Source organism: Piliocolobus tephrosceles, chromosome 4 (genome assembly GCF_002776525.5).
Source record: "Piliocolobus tephrosceles isolate RC106 chromosome 4, ASM277652v3, whole genome shotgun sequence".
Classification (NCBI taxonomy): domain Eukaryota; kingdom Metazoa; phylum Chordata; class Mammalia; order Primates; family Cercopithecidae; genus Piliocolobus; species Piliocolobus tephrosceles.
Genome location: NC_045437.1, coordinates 58,806,146 through 58,826,220, shown reverse-complemented (window position 1 = coordinate 58,826,220; position 20,075 = coordinate 58,806,146). Strand labels below are relative to the sequence as shown.

At 39.8% G+C, this 20,075-nt stretch overlaps 1 protein-coding gene and 1 pseudogene across 2 annotated transcripts in view; both read right to left on the bottom strand.

The window, feature by feature from the left end:
* PDE4D (phosphodiesterase 4D) overlaps window positions 1-20,075 on the bottom strand; it is a 1,617,209-nt gene that overhangs the window by 1,554,326 nt on the left and 42,808 nt on the right. The window lies entirely within an intron of this gene.
* LOC111541612 overlaps window positions 1,238-20,075 on the bottom strand; it is a 61,644-nt pseudogene continuing 42,806 nt past the window's right edge.

The window sequence follows — 20,075 nt, the reverse complement described above, 5'->3', positions numbered from 1 at the left end:
CCAGCACTTTGGGAGGCCAAGGTGGGTGGATCACTTGAGGCCAGGATTTTGAGACCAGCTTGGTCAACATAGTGAAACCCCGTCTCTACTAAAAGTACAAAAAAATTAGCTGGGCATGGTGTTGCGTGCTTATAGTCCCAGCTACTTAGGAGGCTGAGGCAGGAGAATCACTTGAACCTGGCAGGCAGAGGTGGCAGTGAGCCGAGATGGCACCACTGCACTCCAGCTTGGGCAACAAAGTGAGACTTCATCGCAAAAACAAAAGCAAAAGAAACAAACAAAGAATGTGTGTCATGTTGCTTGCTTAAATTCTATTTGCAGCATTTTGGAATGAAGTGTGTCCCTCTCCTGGCTTCATTATACATCAAAATTCCCACAGTTAAAGTTTTTTCAAGACACATAAGTCAGCATAGTCGCTAAGAAATTCTCCCTTGGGCTTAATATAAGAGAATTAAAATATATCTGGACTTCATCAAGTCTAGTCTTTCAGTCTGTCATGAGAGGCTGGAGTCACTAGGGATAAATTAAATGATTAAGAACGAAAGTTTCCAATAGTGTAAGGAGACATGTGGTTGTGAGTAGCACATCAAGATAATGAGTGAGCGCACGCACCGCACACCAGGACCTGTGGATATTTATGCTGCAATCCATAAGTGCACCTCCTCAACATGCCACCTCTGAAAACCAAAAATGTAACAAGCACATATCAGAATAGTCATTCCTGCTCAGTTGATTTCCTAGTTACAGCCAAATAAAAGAAGACTAGCTTCTTTAAAGCTCAAAAACAAAGAGCACCTTTCCAGTGGACAAGTAACTAAAGTGGTGTGATTTGGGTATAAATTTGTGTGTGTATGTGTGTGTGTGTATGTGTACACATTTAGTTGTATTGTACAACAAAGCAACTTGTGCTTTTCACATTTAAAACTGAGCATCATCTTTCCTTTACAGTGAAACAAAAAGGAAATTTAAAAATAAGCAGGAACAAAATTACAATAGAGAACGTCAATTCCAAATAGGATCCTACAGGTTCTGCTGATTGTTCCATTGAGTGGCAGGGCTAAAGTCATCATTAGAAGAAAATTTATTTTAAAAGTGTCTTCTTAAACTACAAGGATGTCTGTCAAATATCACAATAAACATGCCAAAGGAGAAGCCATGTTGTCAAAATGCGCACTTAACCCACCCAAATATCTCAGATCCACCCTTTGCTGACCTTCTATAACCCCATTTTTTTTTCTTTTTTTTTTTTTTTTTAGTTTTTTTCTCTTTTTTTAAACAAGAGAAAATAGACAGATACATGTTGGTAAATGCTACCTGTCCATATTCACATAGAGACACTAAGCCCAATATACAGAGAAAGGAGGGGAAATACTAGAATTCTATGCACTACTACACAGGGGCTTAGCACCCTCCAGCTTCCAGCAGAGCGGAGGGAGCAGGTTTTTCTTATTTCCCACAGACCTCGGTGGTGTTGATTCCATACAGTTTTTATTCAGACGGAAAGGGATAAAAATGAATTTCAAACAGAAAGGGGTAGAGACACTTTTCCCATTGTATTCTGCTCAAGGTATTTCCCCCAAAATAAGTTGAGAACCATGGTGTAGAGAAAAGAGACCTCAAGAACAGGGTGACAGAACACAAGAGGAAAAAGAAAAGACTAGAACTTGCTCCCAGGGACTGGAGAATTTTTTTTTTTTAAAGGATGGTTGGAATCTATCAGTGTTCTAGTAATCATCTTTTCCTTCATCCTTCTCTCCTTCCTCCCCTTCATCATCTTCATCTTCTTCACCTTCATCCTCGTCTTCTTCCTCAGTATCTGTTTATCCTTCCTCCTCTTCATCATCATCATCTTCTTTTCCTTCTCCTTCTTCATCATCCATATCAGAAACCAAGTAGCACTCTAATGAGTTGGACCAAATATCATCTTTGGTGACCTCTCCTAACTCATCAGCACCGGCATCAAAATGGTCAGTAAACCAGGTAAAGAAGCTCTCTGGTTCCTCATGCTGCCTCTTCCTGCCAGCTTTATTCTGCATTTGACTTGAACGTTTCATCAAATCCTTTCCAGATTTCCACTTGATTTCAATGGTCTTTGAAGATGGATCACCGCTCTCATTCAGATGAAATTCTTTGGAGAGAACTTTATTTTCAAAGTAAGGATTTTCATCAAAATAAAAATCTCTTCTGTAACCTTATTTAATATCTTCAAATTCTGTCATTTCAACTCAGTGCCTCTTTGTTCTCCTCCAGCAGTGCAGACGTTTGTGGATGGTTGACAAATGTTGTTAGCCCAAAATTTGGGACTTTGGCAATCAGTTCTGACATCTTCTGAAAAAATGGTTGGCAGAGTTTGTCATATTTCTGTTCTACTTTCAAAATCTCCTCACTGGCTTGTTCATTAAGTCTGTCTATTTCATTTTGTACTTCATCAACGCATTCAATTGCTTCTTGCTGTTCTTTTTCTCCCTTCTTCAGCAAGCCTGCAGAGGCCGATATCTCCTCTGGTCCCAGAGAGGCATTCTTGGTTTCTTCTTTTGAGGTGGGAGTGGAGACTGGCATTTGGGGGCCATGCTGCTAGGGAAGTCCAAGAACCAGACCATGAGTCTCCTTGCTCATCCAGAAGCAGGCAGAGCACTCTGGTATAAGATTTATTGGTTAAAAGTAAGCAATAACACATGGATACTTGAAGGATCCCTTTACACTATTAATTCTATTCTTAATTGTGTAAATGTCCATTCTTAATTTTATAAATGCAGAACCATTTATAAAAATGGGAAAGCCATAGCTGCTTGGACCCCCAAGGAAGCTAATCAACCCACCAAGATAGAACAGGAGTTTGTAAACACACCTTCGGCATAATTGTTTGACAATTTATTACATAATGGTTAGTTCTTTAACAAATGGCTTTTATTTTCCCTGATCTACATTAATATTAGAAGGAGAATGAGTGCTCTCAGAAAATGAGAGAAAATGCAGAAAATAACATTATTTTCAACTTTTTCTCTTCAAACACCCATATTCTCCATATGCTTATGATGAGTGAGAGAAAGAAGAGGAAAATCAAGCCTCCCAGGGAATACACAGCTGGGGGGAATCCCTGCCCCAAACATGCATAACCAGGGCTACCATGTTGCACAATCCCACTCATACTCTTGGTGAAATTTACCTCCAGGACTGTGCGGTGCACCATCTGCCTGCTGTGCATGGGGAATCTATCTACAGGCACCCAATAATCCATGAAGAGAAAAGTGCACCTAGCCCAGGGAAATAATACTGTGTTGCCCTACGGGTTAGTTCAATCCAAAGGGAGTCAAGGAAAAGAAAGAGAAAGTGTTTACTGACTTTAATAAATATTCAAGATTCAGAAGTACCTGGGAATTATAAAATATTTGATTCTGTAACCACATCAGAGGAAAAACTTTCCATTTGACTGATTCTCCAACAAACCAAACCATAGAGGAAATGGCTGAGCAAACATTTTCCTACCTTCATGCTCACACACATGGTGGAACATACCAGAAAACAAAAAAACATTCACCAGATTTCAATTGATGAAACACACTGGGAAGAGGTCCCTTCCCTTTGGTTGACTTTAAAAACATTAACTCATATAGTTTAAGTTTTTGTTTCAACCTGCAAAATTGAGTTGTTACCTTAAATATATGACATTTAAAGACAAGGGATTTCTATCAGACCAGATGAAGAATACGCTGGACCTCAGGCTGGTGACCAAGCATTATTCACATGTGAAACGTTCTTAACCCAAACACTTCAGAACGGCTTAGGAAGCTGGCTTTACTGAGATGCTCAAGGATGTGTTAGAAGCAGGATCTCTGAAAAGCAGGAGTGAAAAGGACAGGACCACTCTAGGGCCAGGTATCCCTAATCAGGGGGCTGATGCTTCAGAATGCCCTCTCCTGCCCCACCTCCAGCCATGCCTCTCCACGGAGCCAGCAGTCTGCAGGGCTGTGATACACACCCACCTGCAGGAACAACTTCCCTTCTAGACTCTTCCCCAGGTACTTATGAGCCTGGAATTTCCTGCCCCAAGTGGTCTGAAACCAGCTTCCAGGGCCTGTGTGAGTCTTCACCCTTCCAAAGCAGATCAACTCACAGGTGTGCACACCCCTAGGCCTGAGGGGTGTTCATGGGTAGCTGGTGGATGTGGGTGTAAATAAAGTTGAATGAGCAGGCTGGCTTATCCACACACATTCTTACAAGGATCCTCAGGCTGCACAGTGGAGCCAGGGCAAGAAGACAAGGAACAGGTTATGGAATAGGGGGGTGTCTTGTCCTGGGCCCTCAAATGTTAGGAGTGAGCCTATAATGGGATGTATCATATAATGAAATGAGTACTTCAGTGATCCAAAGAAAAATCTCCTCTCTCTGTTTCCTATCCTCATGGTGACCACATAAACGGATTATCTCAACCAGGACACTGGGCAGCATGAAAGGTATCTTAACTAGATAGGACACCAGCTCAACAGGTGAGGCCAGGACTGTCTTGCAAACTAGGATATAAAGTCATCTCAGCTACACCAAACTGTAGAATAGCTTCTTCCCTTATGATGATCCTTCACTACCACTGAGCCCAGAGTTCCATAAATCACTGCCATCCATTGGCATCCAGCATTTTCCCCCTCATTGGGTTCTTTTCCTCATTAGAGAGTGTTTATGTTTAGTGTACCCAAGAAGTAAATAAAACCTCATTTTTATCATATACAACAGGCATATAATAGAAAGCATCATATGCGGTTCCAGCTTCTGGAACCTACAAAGTTTTCCTACAAAGTTTGCTCAATCTTTTAAGTTTGTAGGTTGACATTCCAAATAAAAGGGGTAGAAAATAAGAAGGAAACCCGTGAAACCAGAGAGCCATCAGAAACCCCTGCAAACTCACCAAAGAAAGTTGAATCTAGGGTTCCCACAGGAGGTAGAAAATCAAAGATAAATAGTATGTGGAATTTTAAAAGAAAACATTGTGGATGGCCTTTTCTGGAGCCCAGCCTGCGCTGAGTCTATGCATACAGGATTTAATCAGGACTAGTCAGTGCAATCCAGAAGTGCACACCCTAGATGAGGGAGTTTCTAGGAAGGTCTATGGCCACAACCTTGGCATCTGGTTAATGTGTCTCCCGTGCTGCTTCTTGGCAAATTCCAGTAGCCTGATTTTATCTCATAGCTCTTGCACAATACACATACACATACACACACACACACACACACACACACACACGCAACTTCTACAGTGCTTCCAGCCAGTGCTGCTGCTCACCATTATTTACACTAGCAGCTCTTAAACATGACCACACATCACAATTATCCTGGGAGCTTCTCTAACATACAGATTCCCAAGCAGCTCCCCACAGAGACTGAATCGGGAGGTCTCGGGTGAGGCTGGGACCTTTCTACCCTTAGTAAACAAACAATCCAGATGACTATAAAAGCAAAACATTCTAACCCCTGGAGAAGCTCTGCTAGAGCAGTACAGGCTGAATTCCATCTGACTAGCATGCAGTCATGTCCTTATGCTGTTTTTCTCGGTCTATTCCTACTTTGGAGTCTTCCCAGAAAGAGCTGAAGATGTGCTGCCCAACACCATGGAGACGAGCCCCCACAACAAACAGCTGTCCTTTCCCATCACGGCCAAGCTCCAACCAACTGCCAATTCAGACACGTCCTGAAATGGCTCTCTATTCATTGACTTTCATGAGAAACTACTTGAGCTTTATTAAGAAATAAAATACACACATGCAGCAAGTTATGAAAATTTTAGAATGGTTCCTCTTTTTCATGGACAGTCTTTGGTTTCTAATCCAACAATAAAATGGTTCTTTCAAATGAAATTTTAACACATTTCTTTCCTTCTTTCTCTCTCTTCTCCTTCCTATCCCACACACATTCATACAGTGATCTGTGGGCTTTTGGTTAAATTAGTGATTCTCAATGAATAGAGGCCCAAACTTTCCAGAAAAACACATCAATAATGTCTCCAGGAAGCCATGTAATTTTTCTGTTTGTGAAAATGAACCAAATGTTTTCAAAGAGTAAGAAGCACTGCCAACCTCATCTTTGATTCATCCAGAATATGGACAGGAGAAAATTACAGCAATCAATCAACTTGAATTTCATGTTTTACAAATGGTATAGTGTAATCAGAAATAAGCCAAAATTTATAAGTAACTGGCATAGAAGAATTAATAAAATAAGTAAAATCAGAGAAATGCTATCAGGTAAAAATCCCTCCTTAACAGTAGAGAAGCAGATCATGAGAATCCAGTCATCACTCTGGGATGTCATCATCACAGGCAAAATCAGCTAAGTCAGCTGTTGACAGAGGAGAGGAAGTTAAAAAAACTCTACTCCTCTGGCACAGTTTTGAAGTTCAGTGATACTCAGCTTGCTAAGGCATTCAGTGCACTGATTGCTGCTTCCCCTGGAAGCAGTCGGTGCCTGTCTCCTGGGTTATTCCCTCAGATCTCAGGGATGGGGCCATTACAAGAGAGTCCCTCTGATCTTGGCTGCCAAAAATCTCAACATAGCGTGATAGTGGTGCCTCCTCGCCAAGGGAGCAAATCAGTACTAAACATGGTATCCAAATTTCCGCTCATCAGACTCCTGTGGCATTAGAGGGTATGGAGCTATAAAAGCTAAAGAATAAAAAAGCAAGGCCAGGCCAGGCATGGCGGCTCATGACTGTAATCCCAGTACTTTCGGAGGTCAAGGTGAGAGGATGGTGTGAAGCCAGGATTTCAATACCAGCCTAGACAACAAAGTGAGGCCCTATCTCTACAAACTTTTGTTTTGTTTTTTGATTAGCCAGGCATGGTGGCACATGGCTGCAGTCCCAGCTGTTTGGGAGGCTGAGGTGGGAGGACTGCTTGAACTCAGGAGTTCAAGGCTACAGTGAGTTATAATCATGCCACTGCACTCCATCCTGAGTGACAGCACAACTTCATTTCAAAAATAAATAAATAAATATAATTAAATAAAAATTTGATTTATTAAATGCACCCGCTTTCTTCCTGAAATCATGCCAAGCTGAAGAAATATCTCTTCAATATATCAGTCCTTGGCATACTACTATTTCATTAAACTAACACCTCATTCCTCTTGCTTTATTGTTCTTTTCACTATGCTTTAGATCATTTTCCTAAGGTAGTTTAAAAGTGAGACTAAATGCTCACCTTCCTTAAGTCAAGACTTCCATAAAACATAAGACATAACATATGTATTATTCCACTTGTATAAGCATAAATTTGACATGAAATCACTTGAAACAAAGTTTGGAAGGATGTGCATGGTGACATTCCCATTGGTTCGTTTAAGATGGTCCAAGATTTCTGTTCCTGTTACTTACCTCTTTTCTACTAGAAATATTTATTATTTATTATTTGTATGCTCATCAAACTTTTTTAAAAAGGGTGGGAAATATTGAAATTACTTACCAATGGAAGCTATCAATATCTGACATTATAACTACAGATGCTCCCCAACTTACAATGGGGTTATGTCCTAATAACCCCATTGTAAGTTGAAATAGCATTCATTCAAAAATGCATTTAATGTACCTATCCCACCAAGCATCATAGCTTAGCCTAGCCTACCTAAACATGCTCCAAACTCACATTAGCCTACTGCTGGGCAAAATCATCTAATACAAAACCTACTTTATAATAAAGTATTGGATATCTCCTGTAATTTTAAATGCTGTACTGAAAGTGAAAAAGAAAAAGAAAAGAAAAGGAAGAGCAGAATCAACTGCAGAGAACAATGAAGGGACAGAGTAAATTCAACAGGAAGGGAACAGTTTCTACTGAATGCATGTAATTTCACACCATCATAAAAATAGTTGAAAAATTCTAAGTTGAACCATCATGAGTTGGGGACTGACTGTATTTCAAAATTCTAGGAACAAATGGCTAACATTAGACTTCTGACTATATCATTTATTTTGCTATTGTTATCCATTGTTTGTGTGATCAGTCATTGCCAAAATCCATCCACTAGGTTGAATGGAAATATTTGTCCACAATCTTATTTTAAAACATAGGAATGAGATGGTCATAAATGAGAGGTTATTTACCCTCCTGAAACAGCCACTAATTCCACAAATTGGCTGCTTGTTATTCAAGAAAGAGACCCTCACAGATAAAGTAAATAAGGATTTATCCTCTCAATGAATTGAAAGATGCATTCATTTAAAAATTACTTGATATCACAATTGGCATTTCAATTTTATAGTTCTTCTTGCTCTCACTTTTCATGGAGATTGTACAACAGGAGGCAGATACCAAATATGTTCCCTAAGAAAATTTAGATTGGCTCTATTAATCTCACTCTGACTTCAAGACTATGTTTAAAAATAAATGTCTGGCTTAACATTTTACAAATGCATCTTTTTAAACATTAATATTTTTTCTGTGCACCACAAGAGAGAAATTTTGTATTGGGAATCTAAGTCAGGAACAATTCAGTGAGATTGAAATTACCCAAGACAGCTTCCATCTCTTTATCTCCATCACTTGGGAGATTTCTTGATCACACTTTGAAGCCCATTATTAACTAGGATTGTCTCGTTTTCAAGATCTGCCAATCTCAAATCTTTCAACATTTCCTACTCTTTCCCTCCTGTTGAATTTATCCTGTCCCTTCATCGTTCTCAGTAGTTGATTTTGCCCTTCCTTTTCTTTGTTCTTCCAGTCTTCTTAAACTGGGATAAAAATTCCCTGCCTACCCCCACCCAGTATAGGCCTTTGTCATGGAAAAATATGGCGTATATATTTTAGGTGTCTATTTACTGAGAAATCAATCACCTACTATTTTATTTTAATTGATCCAGACTGGAATTTTAAATATTTTATTTTATTTTATTTTATTTTATTTTATTTTATTTTACTTTCAAGATGGATTTTTGCTTTGCTGCCCAGGCTGGAGTGCAGTGGCATGATCTCTGCTCACTGCAACCTCCGCCTCCTGGGTTCAAGCGATTCTCCTGCCTCAGCCTCCCGAGTAGCTGCGATTACAGGCACACACCACCATGTCAGCTAATCTTTGTATTCTTTGTAGAGACAGGGTTTCACCATGTTTGCCAGGCTGGTCTCGAACTCTTTACCTTGTGATCTGCCCGCCTTAGCCTCCCAAAGTGCTAGAATTACAGGCATAAGCTACCACGCTCAGCCCTGGAATTTTAAATATTTTAAAGTTAAAACTTGTGACTTCAGAATTTTCCAACTCTAAGAGGCTACTTGAAGCCTCAGAGATATGCTTTCCTTCTTCTCTGTCATTATGGAGATTTCACAGGAAAAGTTTGGAGCATTAACCTAGCTTGTTCAGCCTCCTCTTGCCTTCACAGCCTATGGTCAACCATCTCCAACTGAATTCTCTCTGACCTCTGAGATTTCCTAGTATTCTTAACCTCCCACTAAAAGCCATACTTACACTGGCCCAATCCATTTCTTCTGCCTTAATTCTGGGGTGTCACATTTTCTCTATTAGTCCGTTTCCACACTGCTATAAAGAACTACCTGAGACTGGATAATTTATGAAGAAAAGAGGTCTAATTAACTCACAGCTCCTCAGGCTTAACAGGAAGCATGACTTGGAGGTCTCAGGAAACTTATGATCATGATGGAAGGTGAAGGGGAAGCAAGAACATCATGGCATGGCGGAGCAGGAGAGAGAGAAAGGGGATGTGCCACACACTTTTAAATGCTCAGATCTCATGAGAACTCACTCATTATCACAAGAACAGCAAGGGGGAAATCCAACCCCAAGATCCAATCACTTCCCACCAGGCTCCTCCTCTGACACATGGGGATTACAATTTGATGTGAGATTTGGGTGGGAACCCAGAGCCAAACCATATCAGTCACTAAGGAAAGTCCCATGATAATACCTTGTAGAACCAAGCCACTCAACCACAGTCCAAATGCTGGTCCTCCCTCACTAGACAGTCCCCTTTTTCATCTCTAACACATATCCTTTCTTTTTTTTTTTTTTTTTTGAGACAAAGTCCTGCTCTGTCACAGGCTGGAGTATAGTGGTATGATTTCTGCTTACTGCAGCCTCTGCCTACTGGGCTCAAGCAATTCTCCCACCTCAGCCTCCTGAGTACCTAGAACCACAGTTGAGTGCCACCATGCCTGGCTAATTTTTATATTTTTAATAAACATAGGATTTCACCATGTTGCCCAGGATGGTCTTGAACTCTTGAGTTCAAACAACCCACCTGCCTCAGCCTCCCAAAATGCAGGGATTACAGGCGTGAGCCACCATGTCCAGTCTACATCCTAACTTTTCCAGTCCTTTCAGGTTCTCAAATATACTTCTAACTTTCTCAACAAACAGCTTCATTGCCCACTTAACAAAAATTGAGGCAATTCTAGGTGAATTATCTCTATTTCTCCTTCCTTCACATGAAATGTCATAGGTCATCACACACAGTCTCTTTCTCGCCTTCAGGTTTTTTTTAAGAGTAAGAGTTACTTTTTAAGTAGCTGGAACTATAAACATGTGACAACATGTCTGGCTAACTTTTTTTACTTTTTTGCAAAGATGGGGATCTTACTATGTTGCCCAGGCTGATCTTGAACTCCTGGACTCAAGCAATCCTCCTACTTCAGCCTCCCAAATTGCTGGGATTACAGGCATGAGCTACCCACTGTGCCCAACCTTCCCTCCAATCTTGAAGCAGTGTTTCTATTCCTTCCTGAGACCAATCCCTCCAGCCATGCTCCTGATTCTATCCCTGCCAGCTCTCTCTATCCTCCCCACCATTTCCTGCAACTTCAAGCCTTTGCCTAAATTTACCACCTGGATGACAAAGACAATTGCCTCTTTTGGAGAGAGATCATTTCTTTACCCTGTTTCTTTCAAAGTTCTCCTTCCCTTGACTGCCAAACTGCTTAAGAGAATAGCACACATTTATAAAAATCCATGTCTTTCTTCCCATTCTTCCTGAGCCCCATAAATAAGCATCTGTCCTCAACAAGTCAATGAACCATTCTCACTACAGTCACTAAGAAACCCACTCATCACTATCCCAGGTCTCTGCTCTGAATTTGTCTGCCTCGTTTGCCTAAAGAATGGGCAAGTCCTTCTTAAGCCCTTACATATCTTCCTTTCCTTCACTCCACCCCCTCCTGTTCTGTCTCCTGACTCTCTGACTGCTCCTTCCCAGTCTCAGTCACCAGCTCCCCTTCATCTGTATACCCCATAGGCAACATTCTCCAACACTCAGTTTTTTCTTCTGCAGCTTCTCTCTCAGTGACTGCATACATCCCATGTCTTCAACGATCATCTCCATGTAGAGGGCTTTCAACTCCAGAGCCTCCAGCCTTTGTCTGTTTTATTGTACTTTGCAGAAACTGTGTTTTTTACACTTTGCAGGTTTGTGGCAACCCTGTGTTGAGCAAGTCTATCAGCACCATTTTTCCAACAGTGTGTGATCATTTCATGTCTCTGTCACATTTTGGTAATTCTTATAATATTTAAACATTTTTCATTGTTATTGTATTTGTTAGGGTGGTATGTGATCAGTGATCTTGGATGCCACTGTTGTTCTTGTTGTGGGACACCACAAACCATGCCCACGTAGGATGGCGAACTTAATCAATGAATAATGTGTATTCTCTGACAGCTTCTCTGACTGGCTCTCCCTGTCAATCTCTCCTCTCCTTGGGTCTCCTTCTCCCTGAGACACAACAATATTGAAATTAGGCTGGTTAATAACCCTACAATTTCCTTGAAGTGTTCAAGTGAAAAAAAGAGTTTCACATATCTCACTTTAAATCAAAAGCTTGAAATGAATAAGCTTAGTGAGGAGGGCAGGTTAAAAGCCAAGAATGGCCAAAAGCTCTTGTGCACGTTAGCCAAGTTGTGAATGTAAGAGAAAAGTTCTGAAAGAAATTAAAAGTGCTACTCGAGTGAATACATGAATGATAAGAAAGCAAAATAGCCTTATTGCTGATATAGAGAAAGTTTGAGTGGTCTGAATAGAAGGTCAAATCAGTGACAACATTTCCTAAAGTCACAGCTGAATCCAGAGCAAGGCCCTAACTCTTCAGTTCTACAAAGGCTGAGAAAGGTAAGAAAGATGCAGAAGAAAAGTTTGAAGTTAACAGAGATTGGTTCATTAGGTTTACTGAAATAAGCTGTTTCCATAACAGAAAAGCACAAGGTGAAGCAGTAAATGGTGATGAAGAAGTTGCAGCAGGTGAATTGGATAATCTAGCTAAGATAACAAATGAAGGTAGTTACGCTAAACCACAGATTTTCAATGAAGGTAGGTACACTGAACAGCAGATCTTCAGTCTAGACAAAACAGTCTTATATTGGAAGATGCCACCTAGGACTTGCACTGCTAAAGAGAAGTCAATTCCTAGTTTCAAAGCCTCAAAAGACAGGCTAACTCTCCTGATAAGGGCGAGTATAGGTGGTAACTTTAAATTGAAGCCAATTCTCATTTATCATTCCAAAAATCATTGAGCCCTTAAGAATTATGCTATATCGACTCTGCCTGGGCTCCATAAATAGAACCACAAAGACTAGATGAGAGCACATCTGTTTACATTATGGTTTACTGAATTTTTTAAGCCCTCTGCTGAGATCTACTGCTCAAAAAAAACAAAAAAAAAGATTCATTTCAAAATATTACTTCTCATTGACGCACCTAGTCACCCAAGAGATCTGATGAAGAAGTACAAGGAGATTAATGTTGTTTTCATGCCTTTAACATAATATTCATTCTGTAGTTCACAGATCAAGGAGTAATTTCGACTTTCAAGTCTTATTATTTAAGAAATATATTTTGTAAGGCTGTAGCTGCCATAAATAATGATTCCTCTGATGGATCTGAGTAATACCAATTGAAAGTCTTCTGGAAAGAATTCACCATTCTAGATGCCATTAAAAACATTCATGACTCAGGGGAGGAGGCCAAAATGCCAATATTAACAGAAGTTTGGAAGAAGTAATTCCAGTTCTCATGGATGGGAGTGGTTCAAGATTTTAGGGAAGTCACTGCAGATGTGGTGGAAATAGCAAGAGAACTAGAAATAGAAGTGAAGCCTGAAGATGTGATTGAATTGCTGCAATCTCATGATAAAATTTGAACAGTTGAGGAGCTACTTCTTATGGATGAGCCAAGAAACTAGTTTCTTGAGATGGAATCTACTCCTAGTGAAGATGCTGTGAACATTGTGGAAGTAACAACTAAGGATTTAGAATATTACATTAACTTAGTTGATAAAAAGCAGCAGCTGGGTTTGAGAGGACTGATAGCAATTTTGAAAAGTTCTATGAATAAAATGATATCAAACAGCATTGCATGTTACATAAAAATATTTCATGAAAGGAGAAGTCAGCTGATGTAGCAAATTTCATTGTTGTCTTATTTCATACAATTGTCACAGCCATCCCAACATTCAGCAACCACCATCCTGATCATTCAGCAGCCATCAGTGTCAAGGCAAGACTCTCCACCAGCAAAAAAATTACAATTTGCTACAGGCTCAATGATCATTAGCATTTTTTTAACAACCAGTATTTTTAAATTAAGGTATGTACTTTTTTTAGATATAATGCTATTGCACCCTTAATCGACTACAGTATAGTATAAATGTAACTTACATACATTGGGAAACCAAAATGTTTGCATGGCTTGCCTTGTTGCGATATTCACTTTATTGCAGTGGTCTGAAACTGAACCCACAATAGCTCCCAAAGTATGCCTGTGCTGAGACACTAGCCCATTTCTATGGCCTATTAGGTATCCTCATGCAGCGAGCCTGGAGACAGTCTCATACGTGGAACAGAGCGGGCATTTTTACCAATAGTTACATGGTTTGGGGCAAACCATGTAACACCTGAGTCCCAATTAGCAATAATAATAATAGTACCTTCCTCAAAGATTTGCTGGTGAGGATTCAGTAATACGGGAGAATCAGTTTATTTATATTGATTCAGCAAACACATACAGCACTTACTATATGTCAGAATGGCTTATAATACTTTATAAAAAATAGCACTTTACAAATAATAACTAATCTAATCTTCACAATGATCCTGTGAGGGAAATTATGTTAAAATTCCCATTTCACAAATAAGAAAACTGAGACACAGCCAACTTAGGTCATTTTTCCCAGGTCTCACAGCTAATAAGCAGCAAAGCCTGATTCTAACCCAGACAGTCTAGCACCAGAGTTCCTACTCTTGATCACTACCCTAAGCTGCCTCCAATCACACTGCCTTTCTACCTTTGAAAGCACTATAGAAATCTAATTATTATTATTAAATGAAAAATCCGAAATACAAGCATACCCTTGCACTTTGATTCTCTTTCCTGAGATCCTTGTTGGTTAAGGACACCAATCCTGTAAACTACAACCTCATTATCAGATTTACTCCCTCTCCCACCCTAAAGCCCATTGTTGCCAAATCTTACTGTGTTCAACTCCAAAATGGCTGTCTTATTCTCACTGTCAGTGCTTCCACTCAAGCCTATTTCACTGTCATCTAGACTACAAATGGTCTCTGACTTAGGATGGTTCAACTTAGGATTTTTCACCTTTGTGATGGTGCAAAAGTAATACACATTAGGTAGGAACCATATTTTGGATACTTTTTTCACTTTCAGTACAGTATTCAATAACTTACATGAAATATTTATGTAATTTACTTTATTACATGATTTATATTAGGTGATTTTCCCCAACTACATGCTAATGTAAGTACTCTGAACACACTCGAGGTGGGCTAGGCTAAGCTATGACGTTTGATAGGTTAGGCATATTAAATGCATTTTCAACTTATGATGAGTTTATTGGGACAACACCCTATCCTAAGTTGAGGAGCATCTGAAGAAAGACAGAAAAAATGAAAGAAAGAAAGAAAGAAAGAAAGAAAGAAAGAAAGAAAGAAAGAAAGAAAGAAAGAAAGAAAGAAAGAAAGAAAGAAAGAGAGAGAGAGAGAGAGAAGGAAGGAAGGAAGGGAGGGAGGGAGGGAGGGAGGGAGGAAGGAAGGAGAGAGAAAGAACGAAGGGGAAAGAAGGGAGGCAGAGAAGCAAGGGAGGGAGAAAGGGAGAAAGACAGAGACCTCCTATATTTTGGGACAGCTGCTGAAATTTGAATAGTCTTGAGATCAGACTTCAGACATTAGATATTACCACACAGGGGTAATGGGGTATGATGTCTGCAACTTACTTTCAAATTTTTCACGTTTCATTGTAAACACATTTCAAATGTTTAGAAACGTGCTCTTAGTAATATGTACATGTTAGAGAACCAGAGAATGATAAAGTAAATGTGACAAAATGTTAACAATTGGTAAATTCAGACAAAGAATATCCTAAAACTTTTTGACAATTCTTGCAACTTCCTCTAAATTAAAATTATTTCAAAAAGTTCTTTTAAGCTAACAAATCTTGCTGCCCTGGCGCACACATAGAGCTGATCGTGGCCTTCCCCCGACACTCCACTCCTCGGATCCCCTCACCAAAGTGTCAATGGCTTCTCATGCCAACCCAAAAAGTCCAAAGAGCTCATCTGGTACTCAACCCATACTATCATATGCTTTCACCTCTGCCATTCCAGTTTCGTGGTGCTCTTCCCAACACTATGCACTCTACTCCCTCCCCACTGTTTGTTTGAGGTACCATACCCCCTGACCCCAGCCCAGCCCCCAGCATTTTTCTGCTTCCAAGCCTTTGAAGAGGCTATTTCCTTTACCTAGAGTAAAACAACCTTTTTTTCCTAAAGATAAGCATCTGTCACATCTTTGCCTCAAGGCCTAATTTGAATCCTATTCCTTCCAAATCATCACCCGGATCCACCCAGTTGGAATTTTTTTATCTTCCCAAGGCAGGTGTTGAACTCTGTGTTTGGCTTACTGTCTCAGTCCATTTGAGCTGCTATTAAAAAACAAAACCTTAGACTGGGCAACTTATAAACAACAGAAATTTATAGCTCATAGTTCTGGGAGCTGTGAAGCTCCAAATCAAGGCGCCAGCAGATTCAATGTCTGGTGAGGACTCATACCTTATAGACAACACCGCTATGTGTCCTCACATGATGGAAGGGGCAAACAGGCTCCCTGAAGCCTCTTCATAAGGGCACTACTTCATTCATGGGGACAGAGCCCTCAACCTAATCACTTCCCAAAGGTCCCCGTCTTAATACCACCGCTTTGGTGATTAGGTTTCAACATATGAATTTGAGAGGGATACAAACATTCAGACTATAGCACTTATCTCTACTCCTTATACTGGAAATTTTATTTATGTGTCCTTCAGCCACCAAATTAGGAGTTTGCAGAGGCTGGTAAATATGTGGTATTCATTTTTATAACCCTTGTCCCTTTTTAAATAATTTTTAAAATGTGTGCTACCAGGGCTGATCAGCAGATTCAAGGCGACAGAGGAAGGCGCAGTTCTGGCAATGAGCTTCACTAAACATATGAAGTCATTCAGACACACTTTCCACTCTCCACAGCTCCCAGCTCTGCAAGGAAAGGCAGAGAGGAGTGACATCCTCCACAGGCTCGCCATACCCCCAATAATGTTCCTGTACGGAGTTCCTCCCATTTCCAGAAGCCCCTTCATTCTGTCAGGTCAGTTTGTCCCACCCTGCCTCAGACTTCCCAGCAAGCTCTGTGCAGCTGCTGCTGGCAGAGAAAGGATGTGTGTGAAGCTGCTCTAGCTGCAGGTTAGAGCTTCTCCAGGACTCCAAATGCTTGAATGGCTTATTTTCAACACTTTACCTTTTTTAAGAAAAAATAAATTTAAGCCTTTTGAAAAAACTTATGTTAAATCGTCTTTTTTTAACTCCTTAGAAAAAGTTCTAGATAGAAAACAAAATAAGGGTGCTCAAAAGGAATAGAAATTCTATTCTGTTTGCTTTCTAGGTCTTCTTTCCCCTAATGTCATGCTCCCTAAGCCTCCTGTCTTTCTTTCTTCTAGTGTCCATAGGTTTTGTTCAAATCAAGGCTCAGTTTCTTCTTCCATCTCTTCCTTCTACTGACAGAGACTAAGGCTCAAGGGCAGTTAAGTCACTTGGCCAAGGTTATGTTGCCCTAAAGCGACTCTAGGTTTGTTAGCAGGTTTATACATCTTACAACTGGAGTTTAGGATCAAACACTGAGATCTGGGGATTGCACATGTCGTTTTAGCCAGAAAAGCCAGGTCCTTAAAGGAAAATAACAAGAAAAATATAAGGCCAAGTTCTGGACATTAGGAAACCTGCATTTAGGGGACACAGGCAGTCACCCTATGGTGAAAATGGCTTTCCATTAAACTCCAACAGATTACTTCCTAAAATTCATTCTAAAATGAGGAAAACAAAATGTACCACACTTGAGTAAGATCTAAATACAAGAACCATTCCTTTTCCTTTCATTCATTTAGCAAGTATTGATTAATGTCTATCATATACTAGACATGTTTCTAGGTTCTAAGGAGACAGTAGTGTACAAAACAGACTAAGCCCCTGTTTGCAGAGAATTTACCAGAGTAAATTCTTATAATCTTGTAATATCTGAAAATCAGAGACTTCCTAAAACAAGTTATTTATTCTTTATGAACTTTGTTTCTCTCATCTGTTAAATGAAAAACAATTACCACCCACATCACATAGAGTTGCAGTGAAAGCTGAGTGAAATGTCATATATAAAGTGCCTAACATAGAGTGACATTCAGTAGATAATCAATAAGGGGTAATATCTAATTCTGATTACATACTACCAGAGTTATCCTTCACTATCCCTCAGGACTCAACCTAATGAATAATCCTGTCAGCATGTTCTAAATCCAATCATTCAGATATAACCCTAGATATTTTTTGCTATTTCTGCATTCAAGTCTGCACTACACTCAATACTTTTTTCTCACTCCAAGTAATAACTGTAAAATCATGGTTTTTACATGCAAGTTTTATATATTTCTAATCCACATTAAAATCATCAGTAACTACTAAAATTTAAAAGTCCATGCATGTGACATAGCACCTAAAAGTAACTCAGATGTCACTGGAAGTCTGTTGGATCTACTTTGGGAGATACTTCTCCCCAGGCTTGACTTGGCAGAACTGATCACAGTATCTAAATTTGGCTTCTTTAAATGAAACACATTTTGGAGAGCTCCACAGTCTGCCATCCTCTCACAATCTCCACCATTCCTCTCCTAACACAGCCCCTCAGTGTCTCTGACATGAGTGTCATAGCCTCCCAATTTCCACTCTTGCCTCACTATAGTCTGTGCCCTATGCAGCAGCCAGAAATCAGACCATGTCTCTCCCCTGCTCCAAATCCACCAATGGATTGCCATGGCACTTAGAAGGAATGTAACGAGCTTACTGTTGTCTACAAAGGCCTTGCGTAATCTGGTCTCTGGTTGTCTCCACCACCTCATTTCATACCCTTCTTTCCGTTGGAAGTACAGCTGCTGCAGCACCGAATGTCATTCAGACAGCCTTGCCTCCACTAATCCCCCTGCTTGCAGCGCACTTTACCCAGATTGTCGTGGCTTACTCCCTCACTTCAGAAGCCTTGCCTCAACACTAATCAAAAAAGCACTTCAGCCATCATTCCCTTTCTGCTCACCTTGCTTTATTTTCTCAATAACCCTTATCACTGCCAAGCATTAAATTATATATTCACACTTGTTTAATGTCTGTCAATCCCCATTGGATTATAAACTCTAGGATGGCCTCCATTTTGTCTACTTTTACACTAGTGTATTACTAATGCCTGAAATAGTATGGAAGTCACTCAACAAATATATATTTGTTGGTTGAAGGTATGTGTGACTGGGCAAAGTGGATAACCAGTATTCTTTAAAACATGTCCAGTTTCAAGTTCCTCTATGACATGTAGAATAGGCAGGAAGAAATGCAAACCTGGAGTTAAGGGAGAGGAAATCAAACAGCAAGAGCATATGAAACCAAGATCAAAACCCCACAGATTCATTCAGCAAATGCTATAGTAATAGCGGCTCCAAAATACAGAAATTGATTAGAGACAGAATAGAGCTCAGGGATAGATATGAATAAAATTGAAAAAGAACCAACCTCACTATTCAAGAATTTGTGGCTTAAACTCAATTTGCTTTAAAAAGGAGGAGTTAGGGGAGAAGTGTGTAAGTAAATAAGCAAAATTTTAATGTTAGTCTGTAATAACCACTTACTCCCTGACCAAGCTTTAAAAACAGTGCTGAAAAGTAATCAGATAAGTTGAGCTTTTTTCTGTTTGTTTGGTTTTACACAACATGTAAAAGTTAAATTTCCAAAAGGGAAGCTGTTAAGATGGAGGAAAAAAGGTGAAATGACTTCTGGTAGACTGAATGTATTAATGGCCCAACTCATGGCCTTCCTATGTATGCACACTTTGACTCATAACTTTACAATCCTCCACTCGGACTCTGAGTTCCACCATAAACTGCTTTGGCCGGTGGGGTGTTAGTAAATGTGACACACACAGAGACTTGAAAAGTGCACGTGTGTTGCCAACTACCGTTTTACACAATTGGACTTGCCCATGCTTAGACCCCAGACACCACTATGAAAACATCCCTGAGCCAGCCTGCTGGAGGGATATGAGAGACGTGGGAAGGAGCCTTGACTTTACCAAGAAAAGTCATCTTGGTCTGCCAGTTAACTCCTAATGCATGAGTAAGGCTTGCTAAAATAATCAGAATTTGCTTAGATAACCAGAACTCCCCAGACAACTGGTAGACTCATGAAAATCTTCAGTGATTATCCTTTAAGACACTATGTTTTGGAACTGTTTGTTACACAACAATAGCTAACTGATACAACTTGGATAATTCCTCCAAATAACAAAGGAGATTAAAAGAGGAAGCTGAAGGAGTCCCTTAAATTCAAATTCAAGGTCATAATTTTAAAATATTTTATCTAAAAGTCTAAAGCATTTAAAAAACAAATTCAGCAAAAGAATTCTGAATTTTCTGGTTAAATCTTTTTAAGTCATTTGAAAACAAGATTATGAGAAAATACATTTAATGTAATTGTAATCCAAAGTTGAAGCATCAGCATCCCCTTAAATTATAAAAATGGGGTGATTTT